This window comes from Caretta caretta, chromosome 13, assembly GCF_965140235.1.
Source record: "Caretta caretta isolate rCarCar2 chromosome 13, rCarCar1.hap1, whole genome shotgun sequence".
Classification (NCBI taxonomy): domain Eukaryota; kingdom Metazoa; phylum Chordata; order Testudines; family Cheloniidae; genus Caretta; species Caretta caretta.
This window is the reverse complement of record NC_134218.1, coordinates 42997445-43014594: the sequence shown is the minus strand read 5'-3', so window position 1 is coordinate 43014594 and position 17150 is coordinate 42997445. Positions and strand designations below refer to the sequence as shown.

Here is a 17150-nt window from a genome sequence, read left to right as displayed (position 1 = left end):
GGTAATGTCCAGACAGATGGGGTCCATATGGAGGAGAACCCTCCAAGGTAGGAATGGACCAGTGCATGAGGAAATGGGGTCCAGCGGGATGGATTGGAAGACACACAAAAACACACACACACAAATACACAAACATTAACATATTTTTTCTTTACTGTGGTTACCAACAACAATAAAGCTGAGCGGATGTAAGTCCAAGGGAACGTAACAACAAAGCAGGAAGGGAAGGAAGGGAAGGAAAGCTCTCCTGGGTCCTGGACACAGAGTCCGATGCACTGAGCACATGCTATCGGCTGATATTATCCCTGGGCTTAACTGATCCAAAGGCCCAAGCTCACACGATTAAAGTTACTTTGCAAGAGTCCTTTTTTCTCTGTACTTCTTCTTTAAAGTTCTGTGGAGCCAGAAGCGCCAGGAAACTCCAGCTGTGGAATTCTCCTCCGCGCATTCTCTGTTCCCTGCCATATTTCACCAGGAGTTAGAAGAGATTTTACTTTGAAATCTGTCACACCATTAGGTCAGGTGCTGCTCAATAGAGCACGTGGGGAGCCCAGGGCTGGCCTAGCAGGGGACTATGGGTTGGGATTGAGGGACACTAACGGAGCTGGAGGGTGTGGGGAGTGCAGGGAGGCTGTGGGTTGGGATAGAGGGGCACCAGCAGAGCTGAGTGAGTGGAGTCTCAGAACTAGTCACATGTGACCATAGATGTCTGAGTTTACCAATGTCACTCGGTGGAATATTTTGCAATAGGACCTGGGAGTCCTATCGCCCAGCCCTGCTGCTCTATCCCAGTGGTTCTCAACCTTTCCAGATGACTGTTCCCCTTTCAGGAGTCTGATTTGTCTTGCGTACTGCCAAGTTTCACCTCACTTAAAAACGACTTGCTTACAAAATCAGACCTAAAAATACAGACATGTCACAACACATTCATACTGAACAATGGCTGACTTTCTCATTTGTACCATATCATTATAAAATAAATCAACTGGAATAGAAATATTGTATTGACATTTCACTGTATGGTGTGTTTAGAGCAGCATAAGCAAGACATTGTCTGTTTGAAATTTTAGTTTGTACTGGTTTTGCTAGTGCTTTTTCTGTAGCCTGTTGTAAAACTAGGCCAATATCTAGATGAGTTGATGGACCTCCTGGAAGACCTCTGTGTACCCCCTTCTAACCCCTCCTGGGGGAATGCAGAGGTCTTCCATGAGATATCCGTACCCCTGGTTGAGAACCACTGCTCTAACCCACTAGACCCCACTCCCCACCCAGAGCTGAGGATAGAACCCAGGAGTCCTGGCTCCCAGCCCTTGCTTGACCTCTTAGATTTCACCCTCAACCCCAAGTTTTGGGGGCTTTGTCTGGGTGGGGGTGAGAAGCTCGAATAGGTGATGAGTTTATGGGCAGGTGGGACATTACTAGTTCCCTAGGGGTCACTCCAGTCCATTGATGATTGGTGGGAATGCAGGGAGAGTTGGACAGTGGAACAGCCCAAATGTGACGCGCTGGGACAGTTGTGTCACTTCTTACGCCAGCAGGCTGGTGCAGTCTTTCCTGAGAGCTGATTCTGCTTCTGTCTCTTCCATGTGCCTCATCACACTCCTGCTGCTACTTTTAATTAGATCCTGAACAACTCGTTCCGGAGGCGGCATCAGCCCAGCTGGACTTCCTTCGAAAACTTGTAACGGGACCCCGAGGAATTGATTAGAAGGATGCAGACTTGTGCTGGAGACTTTGCAATGGCATGGACCAGAGATAAGGGGCCAGATCCCCAATAGGTGTAAGTCAGGCATAATGCCACTGGAGTCAGTGGGGCCAGATTCCACACTGGTGCAAATTGGCCATAACTCCAGTGGAGTCAATGGGGACCAGGTCCCCAGGTAGTGTAAATCACCCATAGCTCCATTAGAGTCAATGGGACAGATTCCCAGCTGCTCTAAGTTACCCACTCATTCATGCACCTAGGGTTTAGACTCATCAACTTAGGAATGGCCAGACCAGATCAGACTGGGGCCCATTCAGCCCAGATTTCTGTCTTGACAGTGCCCGGTACCAGCGATGGAAACCGCCTAGAGGAAAGTTTCCCCTATCCTCTGTCTGTTAGTGTTGGGTTTATGCTCAGAACCTGGAGAGTTAATGACCCTTCCAAACTACCTAATGCAACTCTGGATGTTCTCCTTAGCTATCTTGTTAAGTGAGATGTGTTAAACCAGAGGCGGAGGTCGGAACAAATTAGATGAGCCTTAAGAGACAGCTAAACCAACCCACTGAAGACAAATGGGGTATTTGAGCCCACCCAGCAGAGAGCAGAGAGCACCAAAGGGATTTGTCGTTGTAGGTCTGTGGTACAACACAAGCAAAGGGACACAAGGCTAGAAAGGGACAGCAGCAAGAGAGAAGGAGAGCCAACTATGCAGCCTGAACCAGCTGGTTGAAAGAGTTTGGTGTCAGGAGCAAAGAAGCTATCCCTGTTTTTTGCTTCTCTCCTGTGACTGGAGAAGCAGGAATGTACATTCCTTGTCAATAAACACGAGTCCATCAGCGAAAATACCAGACTCCCTTGTTGATTTCCCTGGCATCTGGATGCCCTGACTCCCAGGGATTTCTTATGCTGCCCTGACTCCCAACCGGAACACCCCCAGCTCCCCAAACTTGGACTAGCTGCTATGTCAAAAGGGATAATGATATCAACGTGGCACTGTATGAAGCCCTGCTCAGTGGAGCTGGGCAATACTCAGGATTTCCATGCCACGGGAAAACTGGACATTTTGAAATTTGTTTTCGTTCTGAAATCAGAACGAAAAACAACAAAAGTTCAAGCTTTCCCACTTTCAGGTCAATAAAAATGTTCTGTTCTGATTTCAGTTTTAAAAAATATTGTAAATTGTAATTCATACTGTAATGTACAATGAAGTAAATTTTGAAATAAAATGAAACATCAAAAGGTTTCATTCCGACAAGGTCAGAATGAAATATTTTGACTTTCTCAAAATGCTTTCTCCTCCCTGCTCCTGCCCATCAAAATAGACACATTCCCATAGAAAATTTCAAATTCAACAAAATGTCCCTTTTTGACAGAAAATGTTCAGGTGGAGAATGTTTTACTTGCTCCATTGCGAATGCTCAGTGGTACCATGAGGTATTGAGCTCCAGTGGCTAAATATTTCTTGTAATAACAGGCAGAGACAGGCTAGCACCTGAATATTTTTGCTGAACAATGCAGATTTGGATTGATGGAAACATTTCACACATAAGAATAGGAAACATAAGTGTTAGAGAGCTTATTCCTTCACTCTCCCACTTCCCTGGTCCTTCTCGCATGGACAGAGAGCAACAATACCTGAAGTCCGAAGGTGCAAACAATTCAATGTTTATCGGGGTGAACTTCCAGCAAGCTTAAATACAAGTTCCTTTTTCCTTATTTTCAAATCCCAACTTACTTCCTGTTTGCCCCTAATTTATATAGTAATATTCTTTGCTATACCTTAACCAATCATTCTACTGAAATTTAACTAACCAATTCTAACATACTGTAACATGATTAGCTAACCAATTATATCCCACCACCTTAATTAGTTTACACCCAGCAAAATTAACAGCAGACAGAAACAATCACAGAACCAGACAGAGACCATGCCAATAAACAGCAAAGTGGGAACTATAATGACAAAACAATACAGAAGTGGGGATTTCACAACTACAGCTATAAAGACATAAGAGTTTCCCAGCTGTGTCTATTGATAAGGGAGTTCTTATCAGACAGAAAACTATCAACCTCAATTTCCTTTTACATCTTCTAGGCACTTCCCTTTCTCTGGAGGTGATAGGCACTATCAGGACAGGATTGTATTCCTAACAGCCCAATAGCACCTTCTTTCAATGTGACTACTTTGGAATGTGAGGATGTGACCGGTCGCTTCCCAGCTTATGGCTGCCTCTGTTGCTTAGCCAAAAGCCTTAGCCTAAGAACAGGGCCTCAGACTGTCACAGTAAGAGAAAGACCTTACACTGGCAGACAGTGATTTGGATTCTTTCTTTTATACCTCTAACTTGCCAAGTGATAAGAATACACCTAAATTCTTAAAGTACAGGCCTTTGCAGACAGGCCTGAATATCTATATCCTAACAATAAGAACTGCCAGACTGGGTCAGACCAAAGGCCCATCTAGCCCAGTAGCCTGTCTTCAGACAGTGGCCAGTACCAGGTGCTTCAGGAGGAATGAACAGAACAGGGCAATTATTAGGTGATCCATTCTCTGTTGTCCAGTCCCAGCATCTGGCAGTCTCAGGCTTAGCCATCTTGGCTAATAGCCTTTGATGGACCTATCTGCCGTGAACTCCACCATGAACATTCACCATACATTCGTGTTTATTTTGCTGAATTGTTCTGATAGGGAAAAAACATTCTGAAAATATAAAAATGTTTCATTTTGACACTTTAAAAATAAAATGTTTTGATTTTTTGATGTGAGATAATTTTGTGTGTCAAAGTTTACTTTGATTTTATTAAGTTTTTTTTTAAAGTTAAAAAAATGAAACAAAAATTCAGTTTCAGATTGAAGGAGACATTTCATTCTATCCAAAATTATCCTCCCCTTCCCCCCTACATAATTTTTTGGGACTGCCAGAGAATCAAAAAATAATTTATTCTGTTAGCTCTGGTAAGCAGCACTCAAGCTTAACCCCCATCTCCCCATCCCCCAATGGGCCAGTTAGCTTGACCATAAACCACCACTTAACTTGAGCTAGAAATTGGTGAGTGTGTGTCAAGGTTCCTCCCCCACTCTGAACTCTAGGGTACAGATGTGGGGACCTGCATGAAAAACCTCCTAAGCTTATCTTTACCAGCTTAGGTCAAAACTTCCCCAAGGTACAAAATATTCCACCCGTTGTCCTTGGACTGGCCGCTACCACCACCAAACTAATACTGGTTACTGGGGAAGAGCTGTTTGGACGCGTCCTTCCCCCCAAAATACTTCCCAAAACCTTGCACCCCACTTCCTGGACAAGGTTTGGTAAAAAGCCTCACCAATTTGCCTAGGTGACTACAGACCCGAACCCTTGGATCTGAGAACAATGAAAAAGCATTCAGTTTTTTACAAGAAGACTTTTAATAAAAAATAGAAGTAAATAGAAATAAAGAAATCCCCCCTGTAAAATCAGGATGGTAGATATCTTACAGGGTAATTAGATTCAAAAACATAGAGAACCCCTCTAGGCAAAACCTTAAGTTACAAAAAAGATACAGACAGAAATAGTTATTCTATTCAGCACAATTCTTTTCTCAGCCATTTAAAGAAATCATAATCTAACACATACCTAGCTAGATTACTTACTAAAAGTTCTAAGATTCCATTCCTGGTCTATCCCCGGCAAAGACCCAGCATACAGACAGACACAGACCCTTTGTTTCTCTCCCTCCTCCCAGCTTTTGAAAGTATCTTGTCTCCTCATTGGTCATTTTGGTCAGGTGCCAGCGAGGTTACCTTTAGCTTCTTAACCCTTTACAGGTGAGAGGAGCTTTCCCCTGGCCAGGAGGGATTTCAAAGGGGTTTACCCTTCCCTTTATATTTATGACTGTGTGTATGGGAGCTGGGTTGGGGGCGATACTCAAGTTACACCATGAGTGATCACGGCAGAGAAGAAATCCCTAAAGATGGACAGATACCCAGATAAAAACAGTAATGGGTGGTGGAGAAGTGATAAATATTCATAGAGTCATAGATACAAAGGCCAGAAGAAACCACTGTGATCATCTATTCTGGCCTCCTGTGTGACATAGGCCAGAGAACTGCCCCAAAAACGATTCCTTGGAACTCAGGGTCATTTGTCTCCGGAATTGACCTGCCTCGCCTGCAGCTTGTGCAGTGCCTGCTGCATGTCCTCGTTCTTCAGGGTGTTGATGACGGAGTTAAGCAGCGGGGTGGCGGCCATGAGGAACACCGAGACCACCTTGCCTACGGCCAGGCTCTTGGCTGGCCTGAGGTAGATGAAGATGCAGTGGCCCAGGAAGAGCGTCACCACCGTCAGGTGGGTGTTGCAGGTGGAGAGTGCTTAGTGACGCCCCTCGGAGAAATGGTTCCTCAGGGAGATGAGGATGACTGTGTAGGATACCACCAGCACCACAAAGCAGGCCACGGAGTTGGAGCCCCGAGTTGGAGACGATGAGCAGCTCAAAGACATAGGTGTCAGTGCAGGCCAGCTGGAGGACCAACGGGACGTCGCAGAAGAAGTTGTCAATGGCATTGGGGCCACAGTACGGGAGGTTAAGGGTCAAGGCAGTCAGGGTCATGGAGTGAACCAGCCCACCCAGCCACTGCCAGCTTCAGGTAGAATCTGCGGCTCATGATGGTGCCCTAGTGCATGGGGTTGCAGATGGCTGCCTAGCGGTCGTAGGCCATGGCGGTGAGGAGGAGGATCTCAGTGCAGGTGAAGAGGTGGAGGAAGAACATCTGGGCAATGCATTCACCAAAGGAGATGGTCTTTCTCTCCACTAGGAGGTCAGCCAGCATCTTGGGCATCACCACTGAGGAGTGGCAGACGTCGATGAAAGAGAGGTTGCTGAGGAAAAAGTACATGGGGGTGGGCAGGCATTGGTCATAGGCGATGGTGAAGATGATAAGCGTGTTCTCCTGCAGGATCAACATGTAGATGACTGCGAAGAAGCCGAACAGGACCAGCTCCAGGGCATGGTTGGTGCTTAGGCCAGAAAGGACGAACTGATTCTCTCTGCTCTCATTCCATGCCACCATGTTCTGTCTTGGGTGTATTGCCCCTGAAAGAATGGACATGGTGGGAGAGGCAGGTGGGTAGCTGAGGGGTACATGTTGCAAGAAGTGATGGCAGGTATTTGGTGCCAACATTCTGGAGCCCTGTGCAAGAGGAGAGCCGGGAAAAATGTGCAAAATGCACACTCAAGAGGAGAACCCGCAACCCCTGTCGAGCTGCTCACAGCTTGGGAATTTCTGTCCCACAGGAAAATTCCAGGGTTTAAAAAAAATGTTCTCCTTCTGATTTGGAATAAAAACTTGAAAATTCAAAATTTCCTGCAGAAATGAAATTGTGAAATTTTACATTTTGGAAAAATCAAACTGTTTCCGTTTTACTTTTTTTAAAGATGAAATGGAGCATCTGGCTGCCCTGACTCCCAGGGATTTCTTATGCTGCCCTGACTCCTGTGGTCTCCCTGGGCTCCCCCTGATTCTGGGAGACTCAAGACTCTGCCCCCGACTCCAGCTTTAAAATCTGTTCAAGAGGAGAGAAGAACAAAAATATATGTAACAAGAGAGCCCTGCACAACGCATGCAAAGGGGAGCCCTGAAGAGCACATGCGATGGGAAAGCCATGCAAAAATCCATGCCACAAGAGAACTTTTGAAAATGCGTGCAAGAGAAGAGATGTGGAAAATGTTTGTAACAGGACAGCAGTGCAAAACGTGCAAAGCAGGAAAACTGTGTGAAATGTGTGCAGCTGGAGAGCTGTGCAGACTGGTAAATAGATCAGGCTCTGTTCCAGGCCCGTTGGGCTGCTTGAGCAGAGTCACAGTTCTTCCCCTGCTCCCTCACACATGCTCTAGGGGGCAGGAACCTTCCAGAAGTGCACGGCAGCATTCTAGCCCCTATCCTTGCTTGGCTGGGCCCTGTAGGGGCCTAAGGGATGGCCACCGTCTTGGCTAGCTATCCAGGGATTGACCTGTGGACCTTCATGGTTAAAAGCATGCTGCACCTTGAGCAAGCCAGGCTTCGCTCACTGCTGCTGGCACAGACCCATCTCCCCTGCATATGGGGCTCAGCGGGGGCATGTAAGGCACCAGCCTACTGCAAATAATAGGGGCTGTTCAAGCATTTCCCTGTGCAAAGAGTTTTAAATGAACAATTATCTTTTGTTCAGAAAACTTTGTTCAGTTTTTGTTTTTTAATTTTCTGAATTTTTAAATTTTACAAAAAAAATTTCCTCCAAATTTCCCCCCTATTTCCCCCCCATTCCCTGCATTTTTTAGTAGGAAAATGTCAAAGGGCAGTAACAGGTGACAGATGTTAGTTGTGTCAGTTAATGCAGATCTGGAAGAAGTTCAGTTACGATAATGAGAGTCAGATATAACTTGAACAGAACAGAAGAGAACAGAGAAAATTATAATATAACAGAGGAAATTAGGAGAGAAGAGAAAACACTGATAACTTGTCATTGAAAATGACATTTTTTTCATGAATTTTTTTGATAAAATAAATCAGAAGTGTTTGAAATTTTCCACGTAATCCTTTTTCCTAGACTTTTAGGCCAGAAGGGACCATTATGGTAGTCTAACCTAACCTTCTCCGTCACATGGCCCAGAGAACGTCACCCAGTAATTTCTGCATTACGACCATAACCCCTGTTTGAGCTAGAGGGAATCTGTAGGAAAGTCCTCTAGCCTTGATGGAGAAGTGATGGAGAATCTGCCACGTCTCTGTGTAAATTACTCCAATGGTTTAGTTCCATTCACTGTTCAGACTTTCTGCCTTGTATCTAGTCTGATTTTTTGGTAGCTTCAGTTTTGGTCAATTGGAACCCATGCCTTTGCTGCTCAATTTCAGAGCTGTCTGCTGCCAGAAAACTTTTTCACATGTAGGTATATCTGACGTAGACATGTCCTGAGTGTGGAGGGAGCAGAGAGACACGGTTATAATGAGAGGAAATGGAAGAAGGGGATTCAGGGGCCGTAAGCCAGGAGATAGCAGCCATCACTCACACAGACATGCACTCCTTCCAGCAGAGGCAGCAGACAGACAGATATTACAGATTTCAGAGCGGTAGCCATGTTAGTCTGTATCAGCAAAAAGAACGAGGAGTACTTGTGGCACCTTAGAGACTAACAAATTTATTTGAGCATAAGCTTTCGTGGGCTAAAACCCACTTCATCGGATGCATGCAGTGGAAAATACAGTAGGAAGATATATATACACAGGGAACATGAAACAATGGGTGTTGCCATACCAACTATGATGAGACTAGTCAATTAAGGTGGACTATTAGCAGGAGAAAAAAACGTTTGTAGTGATAATCAGAATGGCCCATTTCCAACAGTTGACAAGAAGGTGTGAGTAACAGTAGGGGAAAAATTAGCAAGGGGAAATAGTTTTTACTTTGTGTAATGACCCATCCACTCCCAGTCTTTATTGAAGCCTAATTTAATGGTGTCCAGTTTGCAAATTAATTCCAATTCTGCAGTTTCTCGTTGGAGTCTGTTTTTGAAGGTTTTTTTTGTTGAATAATTGTGACTTTTAGGTCTGTAATTGAGTGACCAGTGAGGCTGAAGTGTTCTCCGACTGGTATTTGAATGTTATAATTCTTGACATCTGATTTGTGTCAGAACAAATCAGATTTGTGTCAGAACAAATTAGACGCCAAGAACAGCAGTTGGCTCCAACGGGGTCAATAAAGCAGCATTGATTTACTGGGGCAGCTGAGGATCTGGACACTGGAAATGTGTTTGTGAAATGGCCTTTAGGATGGAGAGCATCTGTTTAACTCATTTCTCATGCCCAGTTCTGCCTTTTTAATTGCAAATTAATTCCAATTCTGCAGTTTCTCGTTGGAGTCTGTTTTTGAAGTTTTTTTTTGTTGAATAATTGTGACTTTTAGGTCTGTAATTGAGTGACCAGTGAGGCTGAAGTGTTCTCCGACTGGTATTTGATTTACATCAGAGGAATTGGTCCTCTGATGTAAATCAGCCTGCATCCAGTGATTGCAATGGGCGCTGTGGGTCAGACCCTATGACGCGACTTGTCAACTGGCAACTTGGCTTTATGCAGAGCCCTTTCAAAGGAGCCTGAGGGATTTAGGCACTCAATTCAATGGAAGTTGGGTGCCTAGCTCCCTTGACCCACTTGGAAATTCCAGCCTTCAGAACCAAAGGGAAGCCATGTGAGAGATTCCCCATTGATGATCCTCGCCTGCCATCTAGTGGCTGATCCATCCCAGTTCCATCTCACCCAGCCAGAGCTCCTGCACCTTTGCTCATACAGGGGCTGCATTCCCTCACCTCTGATTCTGCACCCTCGTTAGTCTCATCATGTGCTGTTTGTATTGCGGTAGCACCCTGGAGTCCTAGCCATGGGCCAGGGCCCCATTGTGCTCACTGCTGTACAGACATTCACTGCTGCTAATCCTCTGAGTCGTTCTCAAACATGGGCCCTCCCCACTCGTCCCCCAGGGTGGGGATTGGCAGCCTGAAAGAAATGTGGGAAATGAATGGAGGGTGAATTGCACCTTGGACTGGAAACCAGCAGTCATAGGTGGGCAGGCCCGGGTCCCCCAGCCACTTTGGTGTGATACCATCCACATCTATCCATCTATTTATCCATCCCCATCCACATCTATCTGTCTATCTATCTATCATCCCATCCACATCTATCTATCCCCATACATCCCATCTATCTATCTATCCATCCCCATCCACATCTATCCATCCATCCCCGTCCACATCTATCTATCTATCTATCTATTTCCATACAGCCCCTCTAGCTAGCTAGCTAGCTATCCCCAGACTCCCCTTCTACCTATCTAGATAGCTAGTGTGGTAAACCCAGGACAAACAGCTACAAAAGGGGGGATAGTAATTAGAACCAAGGGATTAAAAGGCCCCTCCCTATCCACTGAGGAGAGAGAACCACAGGGCAATAAGGTTCAGCTGGGAAAGGGGTTGCTAGGGAATCAGTTAGGTTCAGGTGACTCCAACTACTTGGGACCTTTTTAAACCCTCCCCTGGGTAGTAGGAGGGGGAGAGTGAGGGGAGCAGGAAAGCTGCCAGTAGGCTGTTTGCAGCAAGACACCAAACCTTCCCAGTAGGGAGGCTGCGCTCGCTCCCCAGAAGGGAAGGAAAACAAGCCCAAGGGACTGACTGAGGAGAGGGGTAGCAGGACCCTGTGCCACCTCTAAGGATTCGCCTTGCCCCAAACCTGAGTCTCCAAGGCTAAAAAGGACTGAGCCTACAGGGGCGAACAAGGTATTTTGCTGCACTAGCTATTTGCAGTGTTGTTGTAGCTGTGTTGGTCCCACAACATTAGAGACACAAAGTGAGTGAGGTAATATCTTTTATTGGGCCAACTTCTGTTGGTAAAAAGACAGGCTTTTGAGCCACACAGAGCTCTTCTTCAGGTCTGGGAAAGGCACCCTCTCTCTCTGTCCCTGTCTCTCTGTCTCTCCCCCTAGCCTTCCATTCCATGCATGGGTCTGTCTGTCTGCCTATCTAATCGTTTCTCTCCCCAGAGGGAAGGTCCTATCAGAACTTTGAGAGGGGATACTGTGGAATACAAAAGAGACAACCAAACTCTGCAGAGCAGCAGAACTTTCCCCTGGCTTTGGAAAGTAGCAGCCCTGGGTCCCCGTTTCCCTCCCCAACCAGCCACGAGGGTGCAGGAGAACTGACACACTGTGAGTTTGGGTGAGTGTTTGGAAGAACTTGGACATCTTCATCTTCATGTTTAAGTGTAATTTACAACTTATTTAAGGTCACTTGGGATACCAGATGTGTCTAAAGGGGCTCAGATGTAAATGAGAATGAGGCCCATTGATTGAAGTAGAATTACACCTGCATAAAAACTGGAGTAATGTAGCTGTGATGCAAACTATCTATTTCTGAGATTATCAGGACAAAGATCTTGGGAAAGAAACTGAGTTGAATTTGCCACCACAGAGCAGTGGCCTGTTTACACCAGTTGTGGGGCTGGTTACATTGACTCTGATGGTATTATGGCCAATTTACACCAGCTGAGAATTTGCCCATTGACTCAACTGGAACTTTGGACAATTGACACCAGTGGGGGCTCCGTCACTTTAAAATTAGTGATTGATTAGAATAAAAAGAACTGTTGTCCTGAGATTCATGTTTTCTCTTTTTTGGAATTAGTGAACATATTGGGCCAGATTCTCAGCTGGTACAAATCAGGACTGCTCCCTGGACTCTGAAGGAGCAACACTGATTTACACCAGGTGGCCGAAAGACTTTGAGTGCAAAAACATTCCTTCAAAAATGAGATGAAGTGGGTAGATTAAATTCCCAGCTGACGTCTTTTACTATGTCAGCTTGGCAGAATTTGATTTTTATTTTTTTATAATTTTGATGGACAATATTGATATTGATTTTTAAGGTTTCTTCTATTTTTATCAATTTAAATTTTCATAGTTGCACAGAATTATGGGGTTTAAGGTTTTTTTTTCAGTTTTTATCAATTTAAATGTGCACAGTCACAGGAAATTATGGAGGGCTCAGACAACTGCGGGGTGAGACAACAATTATTTAAAGACAGTAGATATTGAGATTCAAAAAGTTAAAACTTCATAACTGTTAAAATGCTTTGTCAACATCACATGCCAAAATATACAAAGAAAATATCCTTAAATGAAACTCTAAGGAGTTCTCACGCAGCATTTTGCTTCCTTATGGAGATCAAAAAGAAATAGACCCTCTGGGCAGGGTATCCCAGCAGTGTCTAGTTGGGAGACAGAGCTGGACTGAGCTTGGACTGATGAATGCCTTGCATGTGACAAAGGTAAATATCTTCCCTTCACATCTAACACCCTAACCGTCCCTCATACCAGGCAGCTTCCATGCTGGATAAAGAATCAGGCTGTTTAACTGCAGTTCAGCCCCTACCACTAAGAAATATGTTTCATGATAATGTTGCTCTTAAGAATCTTGGGCCAGATTTTTAAAGGTATTTAGGTGTCTAAAGAGGTAAATAGCTACTTAGTGTTTTTCACTAAGTGCCTAACTCCCATTGAAACCAATAGGCATTAGGCACCTATCTGATTACTGAGGTGCCTAAATACCTTTGACATTCTGGCCCATATAGATGCAAATAGCCCTTTCCCAATTCAGCACCATGGACAGAATCCGCCACTGCTTCACATTCCTATAGCTTCCACTAACATATCTACATGCTGGAGTCATGATATTCTATATTCTTTCAAAAGCAGAGGACATGGGACCAGGTTTACAAAGATATTCAGGCCCCTAAAGATGCAGATAGGCAACGACTGGGATTCAAACACATACCTAAGTGAGTTAGGTGCCTAACTCCCATTGAATTCCAACAGGATCTGTGTGCCCCTTTGTGCCTTTGAAAATCTCCCTCAAAGTGATCGGATATAGTGGGAACAAGCCCCAACACCAGAACTAGATAGATAGATACTGTGGAGAGAAGTAGCAGGCAGGTCTAGAATAAGAGTGACACCTGTTTACACCATTTGAGGATTTGGCCCTTTGTGGTTGAAGTGGTGGAGCAGGAGAAACTAGCCCTGGGCTGTTAAGAGGAGCAGTGAAATGGGGAAGCAGCTGGTTCTATTGGCTGGGACTCAGAAAACCTGGGTTCTGTTCCTGATTCTGCCACTGATCTCGGGCAAGTCGCTTCTCTTCTCTGTGCCTCAGTTTCACACCACCACCTCTTTTTGCTTATTTAGACTGTGAGCTCTTCAGGAAAAGTACCCGTGACTGTCTATCTGTGCAGTGCCCAGCACCATGGGGTCTCCAGAGGCTACTGTAGCCTTAACAGCAGTGAAGGCCTCACAAGACAACTCTTGCATCTTTGCTCTCTGTTAGGGTATGTCTACACTACGGAATAAGGTCGAATTTATAGAAGTCGGTTTTTTAGAAATCGGTTTTATAAATTCGAGTGTGTGTGTCCCCACAGAAAATGCTCTAAGTGCATTAAGTGCATTAACTCGGCGGAGCGCTTCCACAGTACCGAGGCAAGCGTCGACTTCCGGAGCGTTGCACTGTGGGTAGCTATCCCACAGTTCCCGCAGTCTCCGCTGCCCATTGGAATTCTGGGTTGAGATCCCAATGCCTGATGGGGCTAAAACATTGTCGCGGGTGGTTCTGGGTACATATCGTCAGCCTCCCGTTCCCTCCCTCCCCCCGTGAAAGCAAGGGCAGACAATCATTTCGCGCCTTTTTTCCTGAGTTACCTGTGCAGACGCCATACCACAGCAAGCATGGAGCCCGCTCAGGTAACCGTCACCCTATGTCTCCTGGGTGCTGGCAGACGCGGTACGGCTTTGCTGCACAGTAGCAGTAACCCCTTGCCTTCTGGCAGCAGACGGTGCAATACGACTGGTAGTCGTCCTCATCGTGTCCGAGGTGCTCCTGGCCGCGTCGGCTGGGAGCGCCTGGGCAGACATGGGCGCAGGGACTACATTTGGAGTGACTTGACCAGGTCATTCTCTTTAGTCCTGCAGTCAGTCCTATTGAACCGTCTTATGGTGAGCAGGCAGGCGATACGGACTGCTAGCAGTCGTACTGTACCATCTTCTGCCAGGCAGGCAAGAGATGAGGATTGCTAGCAGTCGTATTGCACCATCTTCTGCCAGGCAGGCAAGAGATGGGGATGGCTAGCAGGCGTACTGTACCATCTTCTGCCGAGCAGCCATGAGATGTGGATGGCATGCAGTCCTTCTGCACCGTCTGCTGCCAGCCAAAGATGTAAAAGATAGATGGAGTGGGTCAAAACAAGAAATAGACCAGATTTGTTTTGTACTCATTTGCCTCCTCCCCTGTCTAGGGGACTCATTCCTCTAGGTCACACTGCAGTCACTCACAGAGAAGGTGCAGCGAGGTAAATCTAGCCATGTATCAATCAGAGGCCAGGCTAACCTCCTTGTTCCAATAACAACGATAACTTAGGTGCACCATTTCTTATTGGAACCCTCCGTGCAGTCCTGCCTGAAATACTCCTTGATGTACAGGCACCCCCTTTGTTGATTTTAGCTCCCTGAAGCCAACCCTGTAAGCCGTGTCGTCAGTCGCCCCTCCCTCCGTCAGAGCAACGGCAGACAATCGTTCCGCGCCTTTTTTCTGTGCGGACGCCATACCACGGCAAGCATGGAGCCCGCTCAGCTCACTTTGGCAATTAGGAGCACATTAACCACCACACACATTATTCAGCAGTATATGCAGCACCAGAACATGGCAACGCGATACCGGGCGAGGAGGCGACGTCAGCGCGGTCCCGTGAGTGATCAGGACATGGACACAGATTTCTCTGAAAGCATGGGCCCTGACAATGCATGCATCATGGTGCTAATGGGGCAGGTTCATGCTGTGGAACGCCGATTCTGGGCTCGGGAAACAAGCACAGACTGGTGGGACCGCATAGTGTTGCAGGTCTGGGACGATTCCCAGTGGCTACGAAACTTTCGCATGCGTAAGGGCACTTTCATGGAACTTTGTGACTTGCTTTCCCCTGTCCTGAAGCGCATGAATACCAAGATGAGAGCAGCCCTCACAGTTGAGAAGCGAGTGGCGATAGCCCTGTGGAAGCTTGCAACGCCAGACAGCTACCGGTCAGTTGGGAATCAATTTGGAGTGGGCAAATCTACTGTGGGGGCTGCTGTGATGCAAGTAGCCCACGCAATCAAAGATCTGCTGATATCAAGGGTAGTGACCCTGGGAAATGTGCAGGTCATAGTGGATGGCTTTGCTGCAATGGGATTCCCTAACTGTGGTGGGGCTATAGACGGAACCCATATCCCTATCTTGGCACCGGAGCACCAAGCCGCCGAGTACATAAACCGCAAGGGGTACTTTTCGATAGTGCTGCAAGCTCTGGTGGATCACAAGGGACGTTTCACCAACATCAACGTGGGATGGCCAGGAAAGGTACATGACGCTCGCATCTTCAGGAACTCTGGTCTGTTTCAAAAGCTGCAGGAAGGGACTTTATTCCCAGACCAGAAAATAACTGTTGGGGATGTTGAAATGCCTATATGTATCCTTGGGGACCCAGCCTACCCCTTAATGCCATGGCTCATGAAGCCGTACACAGGCAGCCTGGACAGTGGTCAGGAGCTGTTCAACTACAGGCTGAGCAAGTGCAGAATGGTGGTAGAATGTGCATTTGGACGTTTAAAGGCGCGCTGGCGCAGTTTATTGACTCGCTTAGACCTCAGCGAAACCAATATTCCCACTGTTATTACTGCTTGCTGTGTGCTCCACAATATCTGTGAGAGTAAGGGGGAGACGTTTATGGCGGGGTGGGAGGTTGAGGCAAATCGCCTGGCTGCTGGTTACGCGCAGCCAGACACCAGGGCGGTTAGAAGAGCACAGGAGGGCGCGGTACGCATCAGAGAAGCTTTGAAAAACAGTTTCATGACTGGCCAGGCTACAGTGTGAAAGTTCTGTTTGTTTCTCCTTGATGAACCCCCCCGCCCCTTGGTTCACTCTACTTCCCTGTAAGCTAACCACCCTCCCCTCCTCCCTTTAATCATTGCTTGCAGAGCCAATAAAGTCATTGCTGCTTCACAGTCATGCATTCGTTATTCATTCATCACACAAATAGGGGGATGACTACCAAGGTATCCCAGGAGGGGTGGTGGAGGAGGGAAGGAAAATGCCACACAGCACTTTAAGCACAGCACTTTAAAAGTTTACAACTTTAAAATTTATTGAATGACAGCCTTCTTTTTTTTGGGCAATCCTCTGTGGGGGAATGGCTGGTTGGCCGGAGGCCTCCCCACCGTGTTCTTGGGCGTCTGGGTGTGGAGGCTATGGAACTTGGGGAGGAGGGCGGTTGGTTACAGAGGGGCTGCAGTGGCAGTCTGTGCTCCAGCTGCCTTTGCTGCAGCTCAACCATACACTGGAGCATACTGGTTTGGTCCTGCAGCAGCCTCAGCATTGAATCCTGCCTCCTCTCATCACGCTGCCGCCACCTTTGAGCTTCAGCCCTGTCTTCAGCCCGCCACTTACTCTCTTCAGCCCGCCACTTACTCTCTTCAGCCCTCCACCTCTCCTCCCGGTCATTTTGTGCTTTCCTGCACTCTGACATTATTTGCCTCCACGCATTCGTCTGTGCTCTGTCAGTGTGGGAGGACAGCATGAGCTCGGAGAACATTTCATCGCGAGTGCGTTTTTTTTTCTTTCTAAGCTTCACTAGCCTCTGGGAAGGAGAAGATCCTGTGATCATTGAAACACATGCAGCTGGTGGAGAAAAAAAAAGGGACAGCGGTATTTAAAAAGACACATTTTATAAAACAGTGGCTACACTCTTTCAGGGTAAACCTTGAAAGTTAACATTACATACATAGCACATGTGCTTTCGTTACAAGGTCGCATTTTGCCTCCTCCCACCGCGTGAACGGATTTTGGTTGAATGCCAGCAAACATACACTGCAAT

At 46.5% G+C, this 17150-nt stretch overlaps 1 pseudogene; it reads right to left on the bottom strand.

Moving 5' to 3' along the window:
- Nucleotides 1-5267: 5267 nt before the first annotated feature.
- Nucleotides 5268-7868, bottom strand: LOC125629051 (olfactory receptor 4E1-like; annotated as a pseudogene).
- Nucleotides 7869-17150: the final 9282 nt, after the last annotated feature.